At 47.5% G+C, this 6,357-nt stretch overlaps 1 pseudogene; it reads left to right on the forward strand.

The window, feature by feature from the left end:
• The first annotated feature begins 2,971 nt into the window (after window positions 1-2,971).
• LOC136503551 (uncharacterized) lies at window positions 2,972-4,953 on the forward strand (annotated as a pseudogene).
• Window positions 4,954-6,357: the final 1,404 nt, after the last annotated feature.

Raw genomic sequence — 6,357 nt, forward strand, 5'->3', positions numbered from 1 at the left:
CCTCCCACCTCCAGCCCCGCCTCGCCGACCCACGCCCCGAGCTCCGCCCTCGAGCAGCCGGCCGCCGTCCTCGAGCTCCGCCCCCGAGCAGCCGGCCGCCGTTCCCGAGGTCCCCGCTGCCCCGAGCTTCCCCGCCGTCGCCGTGTACCGCGAGCTCGTGTACCGCGAGCTCCGCCCCCGGCTGCCGGCGTCCCGGGAGAGCGGTCGCGTGTGCCACCTTCCTCCTCGACAAGGTACTACGACGCGACGCACGCTTTTGCTCTCGGCTCGGTGCGGCTCTCGATTTTGCCGCACACACTCTTCTTTCTACTTATTTTAATATTTGACAAGCAGGGGGAAACCCCTCCTGTATTTTCAAAAAAGATATCAGCGTGTATACCAATGAGTTAAAATGGTTATAGCTTGATCATCAAAGGCTCCGGAATTTCTAGTCTTTGTTATTGGCTGACTTATAAGTTCTAAATTACTGTATGTATATAACTGCTACATGGTTTATATCAGTAGAGATGCTATAATTTAGTGAGGCACTTAAATGGACAGATTTTTAGTTGTATTTACAAATTATGTAATGTAGAACCATACTTTCTTGAACAAGAAGTATAGCTACCCCTTGTCTGTGTTTTGTCTCTTATAAATATGGGAAGGTGGGCAGTGCTGATACTTGATCCTTGACATGACATTCAATAATCTTTCATGATTGTACATGACATATTAGTAATCAACTGCATAGTTGTGATAGAAAAAGAAAAATAATCTTGATTATTTAGATCTACATGCACTACTTTTTATTTGCATAACAGAAATTTATGTACCTGTAGAGGAACAAATTTATTGATGAATATATTCATCAAATAGTTGACTAGCACCATTTGGTGAACAGCCACAACTGCATACACAGCTCTTGCCTGATATTAGCAGTTTCATGGCGAGCACCTAATTTCTTGCCCAGCAGATATTGCTTGTAGTTGTAGTGCAAACTTTGTATGTGTTATTGAAAGAAATGAAATATCTAAAATAAGACATGACTTATTATATTGGATATATCCTATATGATAATTTAGCACATGACTTATTGTATTAGATATGTCCTATATGATAATTTAGTACATGACTTAGTATATTAGATATATCCTATATGATTATTTAGCAAGTTAAGAGAGAAATATTTCTGATTGAACTATATTACCACTTGATGATTGTTAATGAGCATCATGGGAATTAAGGAATTGCGTAGGCTTTGTTTGGGTCTAATAAACTTTTTATAAGCTGCAATAGCTAGAGGGAGCTAGCTAATAGCTTGTTATAAGCTTGGTTGTCTGGATCAGCTAGAGCTTTTTTTAGCTGCTAGCAACTTATATTAGTTGATCCTAAAGTCTTAGTGTGATAAAGGAGAAAAACATCCTAGCACATCATATATCATTACTAACAATAAGTCAAAAATCAATAGAAAATTTATCAGGATAGCTCTCATGTCCTGGAGTTAACAAGCTTGAAACACCTTTTGCTCTTGTTGTGTTATTTAAGCGAAGAGCTGCTTGCTCTGGGGAAAGCTGGCAAGATTTTAGAAGTGAGACTTAAAGATATATAAACTATAAGTTAAAAATCATAAATATAAACTCAGAAATTATCTACCTGCATCTCTAATGAGCCAAATCCACCTTCTGAATCTAGAATATTTTCTTGTTTTGTAGAGAAGAGCGGATCTGGAGTAGCCCCGCGCCGTGCCGGTCTGCCTGCATAGCGTCGCCTCACCACAGCACCGCCACCCTAGGTATAACCCCTGTACCCGTACCTTGGTCGTAGATCTCATCACCCAGTTAGGCGTCTCTCGTCCGAAAGAGATACGGTCGGAGGTATGCAGGTCTTTGCATATCTGCGACCGTATCTGTTTCAGATTGTCCACGTTTTTTGGACAGCCTGCGGATGCATAGATGAGTTAGCTTCCATGTTCTGCTCCTGTCTGAGTCGGAGTTTCGACAGCACCTCCCCGTGTTCTCTAGATACACACTCTCCCTGCGGGGATGTGTATCGGGAGAACAGCGGGGAAGTGCTGCCGAAATTCTGACTCGGACGGGGGCAGAACATGAAAGCTAACCCATGTACGCATCCACGGGTGGGATTAGGACCTATCCTTCACCTATTAGATGGTAGGAACGCCGTGTAGATGCAAATACTGGTTTTATTACCCGCTTACATTGGCGCATGACAGAGGATGGCTGACCGTGAGTGGATGTACACGGGTTTCGCAAGTAAGAGCTCTGAATGGGTTAGGGGGGCCGATGCTTTCCTGGAGCATGCATTTGGCCCAGCTGCTAAAGGGTCCAGTCGGATGCCGTGTCCCTGCAGCAAGTGTAAGAACAAGAAAAAGAAACGAAAGCGTGCTGTGGGAGTAGATATTCACAATAACAGATTCGTTCCAAACTATACCCGCTGGATCCACCATGGTGAACACCATCGTATTAGGGAGGAGGTGGTGAGACCCCTCCTCGAGGAGTATGATGCAGATGCAGGGATGGCAGACATGATGGCAGACTTTCATGAAGCACGGTTCGTTGAAGGAATGGAGGTGGAGGATGATCCAGAGGAAACCGCAAAGGCATTCTACACCATGATGGAGGCGGCACAGAAGCCCCTTCACAAGAAGACAATGGTTTCACAACTAGATGCCATTTCACGCCTAATAGTGTTGAAGTCGCAATTGGGCATTAGTCGAGACGGCTTCGATCTCGTGTTGACAGTTCTTGGCAAACTGCTTCCGAATCCTCACACCCTGCCGAAGAACACGTACGAGTCATAGAGACTCCTTCGTGCACTTAAGATGCCGTATGAGGGGATCCAAGCTTGTCTGAAGGGGTGCGTCCTATTCAGGGGAGACCACAAGAAAGCAACACACTGTCCAAAGTGCAAAGCCTCTAGGTTTGTGGAGGTAGAAGGCAGTGATGGCAAGAAGAAATAGTCTAAGATCCCCGAGATGGTCTTACGGCACCTTCCTTTCCTACAGAGGATCCAACGGCTGTACATGATAGAGGAGTCCGCGAAACAAATGACGTGGCACAAGAATGGCAAAAGATACAGTCCTGACAAGATGGTACACCCAGCGGATGGTGATGCATGGAAGCACTTCGATGACATGAATCCTGGCAAGGCTATGGAGGCTCGAAATGTATGCGTAGCGCTGGCAACAGATGGGTTCAACCCGTTTGGAATGATGGCGGCCCCGTACACTTGTTGGTCCATGTTCGTGATCCCCCTCAATCTTCCCCCCAGCGTCATGTTTGAACCTAGGAACGTGTTCTTGACGCTGATAATACCTGGACACCCGGGCAACAATATGGGTGTGTTCATGCAGCCAGTGTGGGATGAATTGCAACATGCTTGGGAAGAGGGGGTACTGACGTACGACCGAGCTACAAAGAGGAACTTCACAATGCATGTGTGGTACCAGTATTCAATGCATGACTTCCTGGCGTATGGCTTATTCAGCGCGTGGTGTGTTCACAGGAAGTTCCCTTGCCCAACATGCAAGGCAGATGTGATGTTCACCTGGCTGCACAAGGGTGGCAAGTATTCTTCTTTCGACAAACATCGTCAATTCCTGCCTAAGAACCATGAATTGAGACGAGATGAAAAGCACTTCACGAAAGGTGTTCAAGTCACCGACCCCATTCCTCAGGTTAAGAGCCCTGCCGAGGTCCTTGCCGAGATAGAGGCTCTCCAAATTGATGAAGTCAACGGTGGTTTTATTGGATATGGTAACGACCACATGTGGACTCATATATCGGGCTTGACTAGGCTCCCGTACTTCAAGCACCTTCTTCTTCCACACAACATCGATGTAATGCACATAGAAAAGAATGTCGCCGAGGCACTCTAGGCAACACTCATGGACATTGGTAAAAAGTCAAAGGACAACGTTAAGGTTAGACTAGACGTGGAAAAGATTTGCGATAGACCAAAGCTAGTGATGAAGACCCCTGCGCCAGGCAAGAGATGGAAAAGGGGCCTGGCCGATTACATCCTGAAAAGGGCCAATAGGAAGGAAGTACTACAGTGGATGAAGACGTTACAGTTCCCGGATGGGTATGCGGCGAATCTGAGTAGGGGAGTGAACTTGTAGACTATGAAAGTCTTAGGGATGAAGAGTCATGACTTCCACATATGGATTGAGCGGATCCTTCCTGCGATGACCTGGGGATACCTCCCCAAGCTAGTGTGGCGTGTCCTGGCAGAGTTGAGCTTTTTCTTCCGCCAGCTTTGTGCCAAGGAGTTATCTCGGGACGTTTGTGTTGACCTGGAGAAGGCTGCACCTCTGTTGCTCTGCAAGTTGGAGATGATATTTCCACCCGGCTTCTTCCTATCGATGCAGCATCTGATTTTGCACCTACCACGCGAGGCACGGTTGGGGGGGCCCGTGCAGGCCCGTTGGTGCTATCCAATCAAGAGGTGTCTAAAGCTTCTTCGGAAAAAAGTGTAGAAATAAAGCCAAAATTGAGGCTTCCATGGCAGAGGCATTCATTCTGGAGGAGGTGTCGACATTCACACAGGCATACTATACTGAGAAATTTCCTAGCGTGCACAATCCAACCCCTCGTTACAACACCGATGAGAACTCATCGAACCTTAGCCTTTTCCAAGGGGATCTCGGAAGAGGAAGCGCAGGTACCAACAAGAAATTGACCCATGATGAGTGGCGCACTATCATGATCTACTTGTTGTTGAACCTTGATGAAGTGATTCCTTATCAGAAGTAAGTTCTCAATGAGCTTGTTACATACGCCGTGACTATCCTCCACCTATCGATCCGACCCCCTTGTCTCTTGTTTTTTCAGGGAATATATTAATGAACACTGGAGAGGCAATAGGGCTCCTACCGAGCAAGAAGAAGACCATCTTCTCAGACATGGTGTGCCCAATTTCATTTCCTGGTTCTCTACAAAGGTACCATCCAACTAACCTCGTTTGCTCCTAGAAGATTCCACTTTGCTCCTAGGAGCGAGTAATGTAACGATCTACCTATCCTGACCTTGTAGGCCTGCACGGATGCGGAAATGGGTGATGAATTGAAATAGGTGGCCGGTGGCTTCTCCCATAGGGTCAAGTCATTCACCGTTTATGATGTGAATGGCTATCGCTTTCGCACGAGAGCCTACGAGGAGAGTCGGGCCAACCTAAAAACCACGTGCAGCGGAGTTCGTACGCCTGGCATGGATGAGAAGGACTATTACGGCATAGTCGAAGAGATATACGAGCTCAAATTTAAGGGTGCCAAAGCTTTTAAGCCAGTGGTATTCAAATGCCATTGGTTCGATCCTGATGTCACGAAAAAAGACCTTAAGATTGGGCAAGTCGAAATTCGATAGGATTCCAACTATAAAGGAGACGATGTCTATATTGTGGCTAACCGACACACCACGCAAGTGTATTACCTCCCATGGGCGTGCCAAAAAGACGAGAAGCTTGCGGGTTGGAGCCTTGTGCACTTGGTCTCGCCGCGCGGTAAAGCAGCTGTCCCAAACGATGATGATTACAACTTTGACCCAAACAAAGATGAGTTCTATCAACCTGAGGGGCTAGAAGGGAGTTTGGAGATAGACATTCTTTCGCTCATGGGCATGGAAGTAGACAACGACATCGATGAGGACGAGGGTGATGAGGTGCAGGATGCTGAGGACTTACGAATCCTTGAGCGATGGCAGATGGAGCGTGATGGAGTTGAGGACGATGTAGATGATGATGACGATGGAGATGATGAGGACGATGGAGATGATGCCCGACACTTAAGAGAGCTCGACAATATTGATAGTGATGACGACAATAGTGATGACGACTACACGCCAACCATATTGCCATTCGCGGAGATAATTTCTAATTCATGTAATACTATATTGTTATTATTATTACCTTGCAATTATGTTTCTTTACAAGTACTTGTCAGTTATTTATGCTAACTGTTTTAATCTTTGTCATTGCAGGCACTCGACAAAATGCCAGGCGGAAGGCGGCAGCGGCCGCATCGACAGGTTCGCTCGCAGTACTAGATCCACCACGAGGAGTAGGCGACCGCCGCCGACGACGACGAGGAGGAGCAGTTGGTGGAGCCATCGACTAGTAGGGGGGGCCAGCGGACGTCGCACGTCGACAAGGAGGCTGTAGTTCTAGGAGGCCCCACATGGGGGGACGACGACGACGACGACCGGTGACGGCGGCGGCAGCGACGACGACGACGACGACGGGGGCAAGCCAACACCAGGCAAGACGGCTTCCTCAGGTTCGAGTAAGCCCTACCAGCGTGGGCCCTCATCGCTCCCTGAGCCACGGCCACTCCCTTCCCGCCACCCGATGATTCGACCCATGGGT

The sequence above is a fragment of the Miscanthus floridulus genome, chromosome 14 (assembly GCF_019320115.1).
Source record: "Miscanthus floridulus cultivar M001 chromosome 14, ASM1932011v1, whole genome shotgun sequence".
In the NCBI taxonomy this organism is placed as follows: domain Eukaryota; kingdom Viridiplantae; phylum Streptophyta; class Magnoliopsida; order Poales; family Poaceae; genus Miscanthus; species Miscanthus floridulus.